This window comes from Phalacrocorax aristotelis, chromosome 20 (assembly GCF_949628215.1).
Source record: "Phalacrocorax aristotelis chromosome 20, bGulAri2.1, whole genome shotgun sequence".
In the NCBI taxonomy this organism is placed as follows: Eukaryota; Metazoa; Chordata; class Aves; order Suliformes; family Phalacrocoracidae; genus Phalacrocorax; species Phalacrocorax aristotelis.
The window spans coordinates 1,029,773-1,046,393 of record NC_134295.1 but is presented as its reverse complement, the minus strand read 5'-3'; positions in this window follow the sequence as shown (position 1 = coordinate 1,046,393).

Genomic DNA, 16,621 nt, shown 5'->3' with positions numbered 1-16,621 from the left:
ATCCTACTAGCAGAGCAATGAGTGTGAGCCGTGGGGACCTGTCCTTGGCTAGAGGACAGCGAAGCACATGCAGAGGGAGCTTCACCGACAAAGTGCACAGCGAGGAACTAGTGTGAGAGGATACCAGCATGAGCAGAGGGTGTGAGAAACCAACTGAGCAAACATACAAGCAGAAGAGGTTTCAGGCCAGCATGGTTAGCTGAGACAGACCAGGTCACACAGTGACAGTCTTGTGAGCCTCTTCCTGGCAAGCCAGATGAGGAGGGGAGAGGCATAAAGGCTCTAGAGAGAGAATGAAGGAAATTCAGGTTGACACACACTAAACCCTGGGAGGGGAAGACTGCCTTGGGGGGTACTTGGGCAGAGCTCTGTAGAGGTGAAGCTGAGCTAGCGAGGAAACCTCACAGAGGCAGCTGAGCTTATGTTGTGCCCAAATCACCTGCGGGTCTGCTGTCCCACACAGAGATGGCAGCTCCGTGGGCACATCCATGGGGTCACATCAGGTGGGCTATTTCTGGTCAGTGCCCAAAGTCAAGGAAAATCTTTGCCTCTAACAACCAGCCTCTCTGGCTGCAGCTGGTAATGGGAGCAGGATATCAGCAGAACTGGTGTCGTTGTTTCAGGAGCTGGATGGGCTTTGAGCCACCAGATCTAATGGCCTCTTAATAAAATCCTGAGTCCCTGCAAAACTGTAGGCTGTGTGAACAGCATGTATACTACAGCACACATTATGACTGAGCAGAAGCCCCCATGAGGAGCTTGTCACCATCAGTGTTGTCCCCGTATCCACCGTGAAGGCTGATAGCAGCTCCACAATGCGGTCATTTAAGGGACACCCGCCAGTCTGAAACATCTTTCATTCTCTTCCACCAATTTTTTTTGGACTCCTACACTTTGAAACGAACTCTGCAGGTGGCCTCTTCCTCCTTCTCTGCCATTTAGATACTAATTTTGAAGAAGCAAAAAAGTTGAGGGATTTCAGCTCCTCTCTGAATCTATACATGCTACCTTTGTTGGTGGGTAATGGGTGTATCACATGAACAGTGCGGGATCTCTCAGAGGCACTGCACGGAACAGGACAAACACTCATAATTCACACAGTCTTAAAGGCAGCAAAACCCTGCTGTAAGTACTCTTTAAAATCTTATGTGATTGGATGATTCGGCTTTATGAAATGTGTGAGAAATACAGTGACTTTCAGTTAATTCAGTTGCAGGATAATTTGAACTTCTATTTAATTCAGACAAAACTCCTGAAATAAAACCATTTGCATTCTTGAAAGAAAACCATTTGCACTCTGTTTCTACCGGGTTGATGTAGCTGTAATGGGTTTTTCATTTAAAGGCCACTTCACAGCTAATTTTTATACTGTTTTGGCTTAACTGTCAATGAGGAAATATTCACACACTTGTGCTACTAAGTTCTGCCTAAATTTATAACATTTCCCTGCACAAAGTGAGTCATTATGGAAGAAACCCTCAAGTGCAGTCAAAGGATTTTGGTGCGCTTTCCTGCTGAGCTGCAGCCAAGCTAATGCTTCCAGCTCATTTTGTTAAGCATTCCTGCAAACTCCGCTCCAAGCCCGCCGATACAACAGGCTGTTAAGCACGAGCGGGTTATAAACTCAAAGCCTTGCTGAGAAGAGACCAACATTATGAAAGACACGAAAGAATAAAGAGCACAAAGGGAATGAAGGTGTGAAAAGACAGGCAATACCTGCACGCTGAGCTACCCACACCTTGGCATGGATGCTGCGAGAACAGCTGCGAGCTGTACACCCTGTGATACACTGGCTGAGTGTGTAGGGGTAACCAAATACATGTGTTTCAGTCAGGAGGAGTAGAAGAAACTGGGGCAGGACCAGAGGAAAACTCTTTGTAAGCACATCTGGGTTATTTTCAGATATAAATGAGTGCCTTTGGTTTAGAGGAAGGAGAACAGCAAGCAGTCCTGCAAACAGCCTGACCAGGTGGTGGGAGTGTAAACTCAGCAGTACTCACCCTGCGCTGAAACAGCTGGCATTTTTATTTGATCTCTTGATCTCTGTAGCATAAGGCTGAGCATTGGTCTTAAGAGTCCAGTAGTGAGAAGGAGATGTGCCACAACAGCAGATCAGAGAGCAGGCCTTTGTCACCCCAGGGCTGCAGTCCTGCTGTGTCTGCAGAGGGGCGATCTGGATGGGCCAGAGGAATTTTAATCCTGAATGATTTCCGCATTCCTTCCAGCCTGGCAAAGGATTCTGCTGAGGCATCAACTGCCTTGTCCAGCTCAGCCTGTCCTACATCTGATAAGTTAATTGAGGATTTAATTGAGGAATTAATTGAGTCATTCTGCTGGTTACCACAACATAATCAGTCAGCTTCCCACAACCAGAGCTTTCCAGGCCGTTTAGGCTCAGTCCTGTAGGCAACTAAATACCATTGGCCTCCTCTGAAATCCCTGGAGTGGTAGGTTCTGGAAACTTTAGAGGTCGGTATCATTTTTGCAGGCCTTTGAGTGCTCTTCTACTCTCGCAGAGCTTGCCTAATGGCTTAACTGTGTTGTGTTGCCTGCAGCTCAAGGGAGAAGGTTCAGTTAGGAAGCAGAACTGCTGAAAAGTCTTTTTTCCCTTTGTGTACTAGTTCTGCAGCTGCAGCTGATTGTGCTGTTTATTGGATCTGATTCTGGCGTTTGTCTTCGCATCCCAGGAAGATGTTTAGCTTTTGTTCTCAAAATGATACAATACCCAGAGAGATTTCTCTCTTCATTCAGTGCATTTGTGCAAATTGTAGCTGTAATATGTGATGCAGCTGCAAGGTAATAACTGTGCTTGGATGAAATTTGAGTTCCTGAACTACAATGTGTAAACCTTGAAGGCATTTTCTCTAAGCCTTAGGCACTCATTCTGGTCTTACTCAAATTGGTGTGAATGGGAGTAAGGTAATGGGCTAATCACGGGACAAGGGGGCAGAAGCAGGTCTGCACTTTCTTCACTTTATTAGATTTTTGTAGCCAACTGCAGAATTTTGTTCAAAGCAATTTCTAAATCTTTGTTTTCCTTTTCTTTCCTCATCCCTAAATTATAAATAGTGTAGTCCAAGGAACCTGAAACAAGGAGCAGGCACTTGGAACTCACCAGGTCTCTGCCATGGAAATTTGCCTGTTTAAGATGAAGACTTCTACAAGCTGACACAATGGGTGTTTTGTTAGCATTAATAAAAACCCCATGTCCTTGTAGATGGTACATTATCCAAGTTGCTATCAGGCTTTTCATACCTAAAGCTGTGTTGTGCTTCTTGCAGCACTAAGGTCTTGCTGCTCCTGCCGTGGCTTCAGACACCGCCCCCAGCTATATGAATCTGAACAATCCAAAACAATTTTGTCTACCAGAAAGTGATAAATTAAAACCTCAAAAGAATGTTTGTAAGCTGTTGCTGTGAGCCTCAGACCAGGTTTTGACCTTGATATCTAACGGAGTGACACAGGACTTAGCTTTTAGCTACTGAGAGTGAGACCAAACTTCTTGCCAAGACTCAAAGCTGAAGCTCTGCATCTTTTTCTCCACTGCTGTGGAGACAAATGCACTACTCTGCACGTTGGCACAGCCCGAGTGGTGGGAACATGAGATTGCATGAGACCCCTAAGCACCACTGGAGCTTAATTGCAATACTGCTTTTTCTGTCTCCCCATCTCAAGACAAACGAGGATTTTTCAGGGTTATAGGAACTGAAAAGCCTGATTCTTCCAGGCTTTTGTGCTATGGTTCTGAACACATTTTATTGAAATAACACCCCCTTTCCTCCATGATCGTACAGTGCTGGCACTGCGTACCAACAGGCCCTTCCCGTGCTGCCAGTCCCTCTGGGTGCCCAGACACAATTCCCTCAGCTCCCTGCCCTCCCTCCTGTACCACAATAGTACCACCACGTCCCATCCAGGGCCCTTGAGCCCCCTCACTGGGCTATGACCACTCCTCACCTACCATAATTCTCCCACTCCCCAAGTGCGATAACGGACCAGCCAGGACATGAGTGTTGGTTGACCTGCAGACTGTTGCCCAGCAGAATGCAAAGTCTTCAGGATGAGATGTTTGTGTTCTATGCAGCTGTTGGGTTTTGTATTTACATGAAGTTAGGGTCTTTGAGACCTCTATGACAAAAGTGATAGAAATTTCCCAGCAGGTCAATTGGGACTGACAGACAGCCCTTGAACAGCTGCTCCCGTGGTTCCACATACATCTTGGTACTGTAAAGCTTTTACTCTGCTTCTGCCTCTCTAAAGGTGGTCCGCAAAGGGAAGCGCAGCTGTGTCCCCCAAGAAGGGAGCATGTTTTTCTGTCTAGCATGGGCCACTTGCAGTGGTCCATGAGGTTTTGTCCAGTACCACAGACATAGCACTCCTCCCTGATGGTGAGGAAGGGGATGTGCTGGCTCATGTTCTGTGCGATGGGCGGGTCCAGGAGGAGGGGAATCGCAAGCAGAAAGGCAACCTCAGGATGGGAAAGGTGATGTCTAGAGGTGTGTGCCAGTCTTACCTGTACTTGGCATGGGGATGACCTTGATTAGCCATGATATAAGCACTGCTTGTTTGTGTTGGATGGTCAGCCAACCATGTGCTTCTGAAGGATCTCAACTCAGATATCTCCCAGCTCCTTCTGTGCTGTTGGTTAGGCAAAATTCACATCCTTTGTGCTTTTGACCCCCCATAAATCAACATGAAGGAGTATCCCTCCATCCTGCATTGGTGGTTGCCATAGTATTTTACTTCTCTCAACACTGGCAGGGTTCCCCGGTCTTCTACAACTCTTGGCTGGCAAAATCATACACCAGGGAAGTATGTGCCTGCCTCTAAGCTCATCAACATCAACACAGTCATTGTGTCAGCCTTCCAGCAGTAGTTAACTCCTGAATATATGCACGAGATCAGTCGTGCCAGACGCATCCTCACAGAAAGAGGTAGCGTTGTGGCTGATCTCAGTACAGAGCTGCACTTCCGATCTCAGCCACCTTGTTGTATCAGATGTGTTTGCCAATTTACAGGTCAATCTAAGTATAGTGAATGAGTGAATGTAAATGTAGTGAATAATGTGTCCTTCCTCCTGAAATGCAAGCACTCGCTGAATGTGCTGTTTCTCTTCTCAAGGGGTACTAAGCCAGTGGCATAGCAGGGTGGATCACCCAAGTGATGTGCAGTCTCCAGTGTGGTGAGAGACTCCATAATTTAGTGGAAAATGATCAGAGCTACACAAATGAGAGATGGAGCCTTGACGAATGGACAGTGAATCTGAATGGAGTCTCTGAGGGAGTCCACAAAAGAAATTCTCCAACATCAGGAAAGTTATCCTCAGCAAATACAGGTGAGATGACAGATCTGCAGATAGACAGTGCCCCAACCCTTGTACATGGCTGAATTTTGTGAAAGACATTTCATGTTGACTGTCACTGTCAATATTTTCCTTCATTTCTTCACTTACAACTAATGTCAATATATTGGTAACCATGTTGAAACATGCATTTGTTGCTCTGAAAACATAAAAGCGCCACTACACATCCCTCTGCTCCAGGACTCTGCTCTCTCCACAGCTCACCTCCAGCACTTCCAGGGCAGACCCTACACACAAGCTGCTGGGTCTTTTGCTCCCAAGGCTTTAGCCTCTGTATTTTCCAGCTTTGCCATGCAGGAGCTTTGCTCAGACACCCAGATTTTGGGCTTTTCCCCAACAATACAAATGAAAACCTTTCAGGTTATCTGAGTAAAGTACAAGACTTTATAAAAAGTGTAATCCATAAAACAAGGCTGCTCAGTTAATTTTTTTACAAGGAATGGGTATGTCCAAATTTTTACATATATTTACAGGAATGCAAAGGTTTGAAATGAAGATTTGAAACCAGGATTATGGGTTCTTGAGAAGCTCTGCACTGAGCTGTAAAGTGGTTCCTGCCCTCTGCCTCTGGAGGGCAGGAACATCTGCAAGGGCTGTGGAAGACAGGAGGTGTCTTCTTGTATCGAGTGATGGAGTGGCTGTGATAGAAAATGGGCTGTTGGACTGGGCTTAAGGAGCTGAAGGAGGCAGGGGCCATTGCTGGCACAAACTCTTTTTTCATGTTCACTGGTTACTGCCTTCCTTCCCTGGAGGTCTGGGTTATTTCTGCTGCGGTAGCCAGTGATGTCTGCTATGCGTTAAGCTTACCTTGTCCAGCTTCATCCCATGGGACTGTGCATGAACACCACTGTGTGATGTACCCCTCAGTGCAGCTCTCCCTCCCTGAGTCCCCAGATGTCACCAGCCCTTCAAGCTGTAGCACACAACTGAGTCCTTGCTACGTTCATGGGTGGCCAGATAATAACACGGAAAAATACTCTAGAACTAGGTGACAGTTCCCTGGAAAGGTGCAGAGAAGTGCAATGAAAATGATCAGAGGTCTGGAGTGTCTTCAACCTGAGGAGCCTGGAACAGCCCAACACCCATCCTCCTTGAAAAGAGGTTTTGAAGAGGATAAAAGAGACTGCTAAATTCATGAGCCACCTGAAGATGATGATTAGGGAATGACCATCCGTTGTTCCTTGTGATATACGAAGTGAGGAAGATCCCATGGAATTATGGCAGGATCAGTTCCAACAGAAGTGGTATTTCCTTACAATTCTGTACTTAAACTGGAGAAACTTCTTGTCAGACTGATCTGTTGCAGCTCTTTCACAAGCCTGATCTCCCCAGAAAACCAGACTAACAGTCTTGTAGAAGCAGAGCAAAAGTAACAGAAATGTATGCGACTCTTTACAAGCCCAGTCATGCTACATGGCAATTATGGACATCATAACTTTCATCTTGCCAACTAATAAACAATCAGATTATTCTTATCAAGCATGTCCCATCACAGCAACCTATGCCAGCCTCTGGACTGGTGTTCTCTTCCATGTTTCTGTTATTTGGTGTCAAGAGACCCAAGACATGGGCAAACAGGACAAGGCAGACCAGATCTGCTGAGTCAGGTTTTAAGGCTCAAGGGCAGCTATGAACATACTGAAACAGAGAAGCTGGGACCTCAGTATTTCATGCTGTAGTGTGCTGGTTTTTTTATCTATAAGGCATTTAATAGCTGCACAACATAGTGGGTGATAGGTTGATAAGTACTGCTTTCTGAGTGCAGTTTTAATGACAGTTAGGAAAAAAAAATGTCGGTGTAGTTTTCAAGGTTTGCCCATCCTTATATCTTTAGAAAACAAATAACAAGTCTTGACGTGGCATTCTTAAATTAAAGAACTGGTGCTGGCAAGGGAACTCCTACAGAGCAGTCTTTGCATACACAGTTGACAAAAGGTGCCTTCCGCTCTCCAGCAAAGAGGAAGCACCAATAAATTTTTGGGCGGGTCAACTCCAAGCAGAGGCAGGGATCCAGATCACTGATCACCACTGCAGGTCTGGATACGAGGCTCCAGCTGGCCCAGAGTCAGAACACCTGGACCTGTCCCATTTTGATAGATGACCCTGTGCCGTTTCCCTTCTCTGTCTTTCCCAGTGGCCAGGCGGTTTCTTTTTTTAAGCAGCACCTTTGTAAAAGGCCTTGGGATCCGTTGATGCAAGGCTGTGCCAGGTGCATTACTATTAACATGGGTTGCTCCTGGCACGGATATTACACGTGGTGCCCACCTGAGTCATCTAGGGAGGGGGTACAGCCTCTCCAGGAAGAGTCCAGTGATCCCAGTCGTGTGCCCAACCGGCAGTGAGCAAGTCTGGATTTATGGTGACTCTGAGATGCACAGGAGCTCTCTGCCCACGGTCGCTGACTAAGCAGATGCTTTGTTACACCCATGGAGTTGTGCTGGGTCTAACCAAAGACTCATCTTAAGATCCTCCCTCCCATATCAAAGAACAGAAAATGCCCAGAAAAGTGTGTAAAGACACGCAACCGCAGAAAGCTCCAGGCTTCCACAGTTTGTAGTTCAGGAAGGTCATAAGACTAAATAAAGTATTAGCTTTCTCTGCTAGCTTTGACTTCATCAACACTTCAGTTGAAAGGTTAAACTAAGAGGCTTATTTCCTCTGAAAGGATGTGAAATAAGTGATGGCATGCCAGAGAATCCAGGCTTATATACTGAACGCTCCAGCCATGGTAAAATTCCACAATCCTGCTATATAAGACATCGGAGAATCCAAGAGTGAGCCACACCGTTTCAGAAACCAGGCGCTCCTACAACTCTGTGAGTCAGTCAGTCATACTCTGGCACATAGCTGAGGATCTTCAGCAGTTTTAGCTGGGTACCACCTGGCCCTTTTCCTGTTGCCCCTTGTAATATCATCTGCCACCAGCAAAAAAAGGTTTTGGCTCTGTTGTTTTTGTAACTGCAGTTCAAGTGTCTCCAGAGCGCCATCAGATTGCCCCTCACCCTCTCTGCTGGACTAACGCTGCCCAGCCTCTGTGGCCTCTCTTTGTCAGTCACGTGCCCCAGGCTCCTGACCACCTTGGCCACCCTTTACTGGCCCCTCTCTAGTTTCCCCCCATCCCTATCGATGCGGGAATGCAACACCAGATGCAGTGTTTCAGGTGTGGCCTCAGCAGTGCTGAGGAAAGGAAGTGGTTACTGAGCTCCATCTCATCTGATGGCCACGTTGCCGTGAGGGTACAACAGTGGTTTTCTTGCCTGCAATGAGAGCACATTCCTACAGAGTCGCATTGCACCTCGTGTCCGCTGCAACACCCAGGTCCTTCCCCACCAGGCTGCTGCTCCACCAGTTGGGTCCCAGCTGGACTGCTGCATGGGATCATTCTGCCCACATGAAGGACTCTGCACCTCTCCTTAGTGAACTCATGAGGCTTCTGTTGCCTCACTCCAAGGATCCAGTTTCCAAGGTTCCTATGCATTGATGTCACGTCATCTGACACATCAGCCTCCCCCCCCACCCCGATTTTGTACATGCATTTGCTGAGGCTGAGCTCTGTGTCATTGTCGAGGTGTTGGATGATGTGAACCCCACTATCACCCTGGGGACATCGCTTGTTACTGCCCACCAGCAATCAGCCCATTGCTGATGACTGGTAAGCCCGGTGGTCTGGCCAGTTTTCAACCACCTAAGTGTAGGTTTGCCCAGGCTGTACTGTTGTAGAAGGCAACGTGGTTCATAGAATCACAGAATGCCCCGAGCTGGAAGGGACCCACAAGGACCATTGACCCCAGCTCCTGTTCCTGTACAGGACACCCCAAATTCACACTGTGTCTCTGAGGGCCTTGTCCAAGGGCTTCTGGAATATCGCCAGGCTGGTGCCGTGATGCCTCCCTGGGGAGCCTGTTCCAGGGCTCCACCACCCTCTGGGGGAAGAGCCTTTCCCTAATGCCCAGCCTAACCCTCCCCTGGCACATCTCCCTGCCATTCCCTCGGGTCCTGAGCATGATTTGCCTTTGGTAAACCCATTCTGACTGTTTCTGGTTTCTTCCTCAGCCTCCACAGGTTTGGATAAGGACTCCAAGAAGACATGCTCCATGACCTTTCTAGGCACTGAGGTGAAGCTGACCAGCCCATCATTCCCAGTCCCTCTTCTTGCCCCAGCTGATGCAAATTCAACAGGAATGTAAAACCTTGCCTAACTCTCTGTCCCTAGGTGTTTATTCTGGCTTCAGATGATAAAGTAACACCACTCTGATGAATACGGGCAGAGTATGGCCCCAAGTTTACAAAGCTCTTCTGGATTAGAGGTGCTTTTCAAACTAACAATCCCCTTGTTCTTGTCTCTCTTTCTCTTCAGCCAAGCAGCTGCTTCAGCTGTGCTTGTTCCAAATTGTAGCCTGATGTTAATTTTCTAAGATCTGCCTATCGTGGAGGATTTCATTTTGGTAGGCAAAAGACAATGCACTGAAATAGTTATAGCTGAGACAAAGACGGAAATTAACATTTGCAAAGGGAGAAAGGGACAAAAGAAATGTTTGTGACAAGGAAGAAAGTGAAACAAAAATGAAATCATTGTCATTATCTGACTACAAAGGGGAAGGATGCTGTTCCCGAGATGAAGACTCCTGCATTGACAGCCTGCTGCCTAGGACCCACTCCAGTGGGGGAAGCGGTTTGGCCGCATCCATCTAGGCACAGCTGTGAGCGCAGAGGGCTGACTCGCCCACCATCAGTCCTGGAGAGACGATTGCTTAAGTGGTTCATTCCCAGGGTTTTTGCGACCAGAGCTGTGCAAACCCATTTGTCAGACGGCTTGTTTTAAAATGTTCCCCCAAGAAAAGGGAGGATCCCCCAAATTACTGCCCAAGTTGGGCTGCAAACTGCTGACTGATCCGTAACCTTCACCTGTTGCTGGGAGGTGGTGCCTCCTATCTTGCAGTGCTGTCTAGTGAAAGCACGTGTTTCTCCTCCTTTCCTTTCCATGAGCTCTCAGAGGTCCCAGCTGATGTCCCTACAGTCATAACCACGGCAGCCAGCCATGATGGCACTCACGAGGCACTCTGTTGACATCCCGGCACGATGGGTGCTCCCTTGCAGGTTGGCAGTTACAGTGTTTGTGTCGGCGCAGCTGAGCGCTACTGTCTAGAATCAGAAAACAGTCAATTTGGGCAAGTTTAGCAAAAATGCAGGTACCAAGCCTGGGAGAATGCGAGTCCCTACAGGTACAGCCATTACCTTGAGTGACCCCTGACTGTGAGTTGGCAGCCGGCTAACACCCCATGAGCACCATTGTCCTGTCTGTGAAGGCTGTAGACACACACCACACTTGCCTAATGCCTGCCCTAAAATGGCAAATGCTCTTCTGGAAGGATTCAACTGCTTTCTAAATGCTTGCACAGCTCGATTCTCACCCTCCCAGGGCAGGTACTCTCTTGTCTTCCCACTCCCGGTGCCTGGCTGGCTCAGCTGGTACCCTGCCAGTGCTGGCATGCCCATGCTCACACTTTCTGTAGGGTCCATTTACCTGTGAGGACCTTCCATAAGGTGATTTGTTCTGCATTTATACCTCAAACTTCACCTCTGTAAAGGCCGTCATGAGCCCAGGGAAGCTGATCCAAGGAGTCCTGCTTTGTGCTGGTTTATGTCTTGTGTATGATCTCTCTGCAGTGCTAAAAATTGCTGTAAGGAGTATGTGCTCCTTACCCTAACTGCCTCATTCTCCAGAAATTGAAACTGTGGTGCCCCAAGGGACACAGGACACCAGCCAGTGTCACAGCTGGAGGGGTTCATCCTGATTGCAGCTCCACAGGGAGCAGGGAAAGGGGTGTCAGGTGGTGGGACTGTGCCCTGGGATTGAGCCCCAGAGACCGGGAGCAGCAACGCTCTGGGACCTGCCCACAGCCACATGGATTCCCAGGACAGGAGTTTGGGGTGCATGGTATAGGCTGTGCTTGTCCTGCCATGGATGAGTCACCCAAATCCTGGTGAGGCTTTTCCCACTCAGAATGCCATGACTGAGGATGATGTGGTGAATGAGAAGCCAATTCTTGGTGACCTGCCCCACTGCAGCCTGCTCTGCTGTCCTGGGTGGCAGGAGCTTACTGCACCCACAGTCCTGAAGAAGGTGCTTCATCTGTTCCAGGAGAAACACTCTGAAATTTGGGTGTTTCATTGCAAACTGCAACAAAATTCATTTTCCCAGTCTGGGATGGTTATTTTCCGCCCATCTCAGGTGATAACAAATTATTGCTTCATTTCAGAGGTGATGCTTGAGTTACAATCTTAAATGACTCTTCCCAGAGACATGATCAGGATGTCCCTGGGCACTGGTGGCGTTTTGGTCAAGGGGGACTGCTCTGGGCCAGGATCCACACTGGACGTGCATGGACTGAGTGGAGATCACGGTGAGTGCAATTGCACTGTCTGTCTGTAGGTCTTATTCCTGTGGTCCCCGTCTGGAGATGACATGTGGCCCTGCCTTGGAGCTGTTGCACTGCAGGGAACTCACTTCACAGTCCCTGAGTCAATAGAAACTTTGGGACCTCCAAAAATTTCTCTTTTTCAGGAAGATGAAGTGATTCTTCAAATCACAGCTACTACCCGTAACTCAGCAGCGGTTTCCCCAGTAGCAGGCGCACATGTTAACAGCGAAAGCTCAGCCAAAGGACAGAGCTGAGGATTTTTGTGTAGCTGGGAATCAACTTTGCCGGGGAACCGCAGGGAGACTTATTTACAAGTAATGAATCATGAAACAGCAGGAAGCTAGCTAGCCAAGAGAAAGTGTGAGCTCTGCAATTAACTACGGAGTGCTTAGGTGAATAACAAAGGGGTCTGATAGTAAGACAGAAAGCAGGTCTCAGAGCAGTCAGAGCTGGGAGTGTTGCAAGAGTAATTTCTATAAGACAGTTTTTTTAAGCAATTTTTAGTCAAAGAAATTGCTACTTTCTCTTGAACTGAAACAAATCCCCCATGTGCGTGTAATCATCAGGCAAAACAACTGACAGCTTTTAACTCATGTTTAAATTTATGAGTGACCCAGATCAGCAAAAACTAGGAAAATCTCCTTCAAGACATTGGCTCTTAAATCCTGCCACTGAGCCAAGGTAAGGAGCCAGTATCAGATCAGGCCAATGGAGCAGGTGAAGAATGGATTTCCACTACGTAAGAGACACTTGTGGGTTCTCAGCTTACAGTGCAGATGAGAGTGGGACGAAGGAAAGAACATTATATCAATTATCCCCTGGATATGGGGAGTGGTTGGGAGTTCAGACGATAAGGCAAGAGACCCACAGGAGCACGGAGCCTCCACGAACAGGACCCAGAGCTGGTGCACAGGACGGTGGATGCAGTTCTCAGCTGTTATGGACGCATGGGGTTACATGCTGCCCTGGGAAATGAGACCTCTCTCTGTATGAGCCTGGAGACAGGACTTCTATTTCAGGACGACTATCTATTATTAATGTCACCCAAGTCCCAGTAAATGCATCCTCCTCTTTGCCTGAGGCACTGTGCCAGGAGCAGCGGTGGCACAGCAGCCGGCTCCCCTGCAATTCCAGATGCAGTCACGCGGAAGTGTGGACTCTTCTTCAGAAAGCATTGATTTCAGCTGAAAACACTGTTTTGTACCCTTGCCTCCCATTCCATGTAACCCCAGAGATACTAATAAGTATAAACCAAGCTGACACCTCTCCTGGGCAGAGGACTCTGCGTTAAAGTTACCAGAGTTGTCTCTGAGAGGACAGAAACCACCGCTCTCTGGACAAGGCGATGGAGACCTTCTGGGGCCCTGCAGCCTGGGTTGATCCACTGAAGATCCAATGGATCCTGAAAAGCGTGCCCCTGCCGTTGGTCCAGACACAGCCCAGGGCTTTACCTGCTGTTCCTCTCCACCTGGTCTGTATCCATGAAGTTTGGCTCATCCCAGCCCCACTGACCCCTTTGTTGGCAAACTTCAGGGGAGACGCTTTCCTTTCTCCTGTGCCTCTCGAGTGGAAGCAGAAGCAGAAAGAGCAAAGATTGTTTCTTTTTGTCTCCCTGATGCAACATCAGCTTTGAGAGACATCAGGTCTCTTGTGCAGCTCCAGTATTTGCCCAGGCACTGCGGATAACCACGAATGCGTTTCCTGAAATAATTGCTTCCATGCATGCAAAAGATGGAAGGTACAGCCAGAGGCAGAGCTGAAAACTTGGTGGAAGAAAGCATTCAAAGGACCTGAGCAGAAACCCCAGGTGGACTCAGCACCCGTGGCCTTGGCTGTACAGCTAAAGCAGAATTGTCACACCGAGTTCTTCAGATTGGCTCATGATGATCTTTCACTGTCTCTCTGCCCCCAGTGATCCCACCATGCTCACTCCCAATCCAGTGACTGTAGCTGCTACAGGACAAGTGCTGGGGGTGGAAGAAATCCCTCTTCTCTCTCGTTTTGGGTCAGTGATGTCCCACGTCTGGCATACAGAGACCCTCTCATTGCTTTGCATTTGTTTTCTCACTCTGCTTCTTCTCTGACGTCTTCTTGTTTCCTTCACACCCTTTGCTGGTTTCCCAGGCCCATGAGGTGAGCAGATCAAAGAGGTGGATGCTCTGGGCTTGTCTCCTGAGGATCAGGAAAGCTGAATTATGCAGATCAGGGAAGGTAGTGCCTGCAAGTGTAAGTCACCAAACCTCTGTGCAGATGCTGCTGCTGAGAAGTAAAGCACCCCTTGCTCCCTGTAGCTTAATCCTCTGACCTCAGACCCGTATCACTCCAGCTGAAGGAGTAATTCTCAATGTTTACATGGGTCAGCAGCTAGACAAGGACTTGACTTAGATTTTCCCAGCGGGTCACACGGCTATTTGCTAATCAGGGGTAGCATAAACACTACCAGGATCCTTATGGGTCACTTGCTAGGGACAGGCTAAACAAACCATCACCGGATGAAAAGCAGCATGGGTGAGTGAATGAGATTTGAAACAACAGCATTGGAGTCCTGAGTCTGTGCCTGGAGGGGCTTCAGGACTTGTGAAATGGAGAGGTAGTTAGCTGGGAGGCTTGGATCTCAGCTTCAGTCCTAGCACGGATGGGAGGGTGCACATGGGATGGACGCTGTGCTAGCATGTGAGCTTGAACTCACTGGGGATGGGGGAAAGCTTTCTCTTCCCTCTGGCCCATTGTGTCTTGCAGAGCTTTAGGGAGATTTGTGATAGCTTCATTACAACAAATGGTCTGGTTTTCTCCCCAGCGCATGTACCTGTTTAGCTGGTGATATGAACTCTCCCTAGAAACCCCGCTGCTGCCACCCTGGCAGTGGGCAGCCGTGGTAGAGGTGTGAACCACACAGAAGCGGCACAGAGACCTGAGCCCCTGGCTGGAAGCTGGAGGAGGTTATGTTTGCAGTTCTCAATGTATTGCTTCCTTCCATCCATGTCCTCAGCCATGGCACAGCTAAATGTGGGAGTTAATGTGGCACAGAGCCACCAAACTATGCAGGAAACATGGTAACTGTTGAGACGGGGGGACTCTACTGACTCATCCTGTGGATCAGCAAGACAGAGGGCACAGCGTGGGGCCGAGAGTGTATAGGATTTCTTGCTAAAGCATCTGGAAAGGTGAGACACCACCAAAGCTTCTGTTGTCTGTTCCAGTATCATGTGAATGAGAGTTCTATGAAATCAAAGTTATTCAGCTGTTATTCCCAGTTACTAATCAGCAGAATAAAGAGCTCTGGCTCATTCTGACAGCGCATCCAGCAGCTGCTTCACTTGGCGGCAGGCACACGTGCCTGTGTTTCTTCCCGTGGGGTTCCTGGGGAGAAGCACTCAAGGACCAAAGCGGGGAAGCCTGGCCCCAAACTGTCCACAGCAAGAGCTGTGTAACCACATAATTATGATCTGTTTTCTCCGTGCAGCTGGCATGCAAGTTGCCAAGGAGATTTAAGAATACTGAAATCTCGCCACACAACAAAAATCATCTGTATTTTAGACCAGGATTTATTTTTAATAATCCAGCCTCCAAAAGTAGTGGCACGATTTTCCCTCAGTTTTTGCAGAGACTTTGCCATCAAATTAAGTCTGGGGTTTTTTTTTTTCAAAACAGAGGTGCTCAAGCTGTGGGGATTACAGATGGCAGCCCAAGACAGAAGTTGTCAGCAACTGCAGCCATTGCTCTCCCCGGCTCACAGCGGGTAACGCGCATTGGTGTGGTAGGTGCTGGTTCACTGCCAGCACAATCAAGTGGGGCTGGTGGGGTGCTGCAGGGTTGCTTGCTGATAACATCAAGGCCAGAGAGCTCAGTGCTGGAGGGCTCAGCTACCATCTCATTAGGATCTTGTAAGGTTTCTGGCTTGTCCCTGCTCCCTCTCCTGCCATGCCAGGGCAGGAGCAAAGAGGAGAGAAGGGTGGAAAGAGGGTGGGAGAGGTTTTCTTGCAGTGTGGAGGTAGAAGGGAAAGGGGATGCTCCCTGCAGGGTGACTTGCTGGGCATTGCTAGAAGAGAGATCTGTGGGTCCTGCGTGGAGCAAAGAGGGGAGAGAGTGTCAGTGCAAGCACCCAGGGTACCAGCCTTCCCTACAGCATCCTGCTCCGGCCCGGAGGGAACCAGGCTTGCCCTGCAGCGATGGGGGCAAGACAGGGCAGCAGAGCTCTGCACACTCTTCTCACCCAGGAGCGGAGTCCTGTGGGCTCTTTCGCAGGCTGCCTGCGGGCAGGGGCAGGGCAGCGGCGTGGCGAGGGAGGAATATGCCTTCCCATCGCCACTCCCCACTGTCAGCCCAGAGAGGAAGAAATTCAGGATTCAAAAGTCCAGAGACATAGGGAGCAAAAATTAAGAACCCAGTGAAGGCAGGGCTCGCTGGTGAAGGGTGAGCTCCTGCCTGCCCTCTCTCACCTCTCCCTTTTCATGGAAGGAGTAAGAAGCTTTTGCCATTAGCCCTGGGGCAACATGCAGCACGGCAGAAAGTGCGAAGCAGAACCGTGCATGAAACTGTCCTGGAGGAGAGGGACGGCAGAGAAGGCATTGCATTATGATGCCACCTGCCATTGCTTCAGGGCAGCAGAGATGACAAGAGGACATGCTCTCCTGCCCAAACAGCAGTCAGCCTGCCCATGGGCTGAACTGACATGGCTGGGTAAGAGCCAAAGTATTCCTGCCTTGACCCCTGCAAGCTTTGGCAGCACCTCTGCTGTGTTTCTCACCAACAGCCAAAAACCCAAGCTGGCTGGGAGGAAAACCAGCCTCTGATTTCCAAAGCAAGCACCTTTGATCTGGAGAAGTCAAAGGGATGC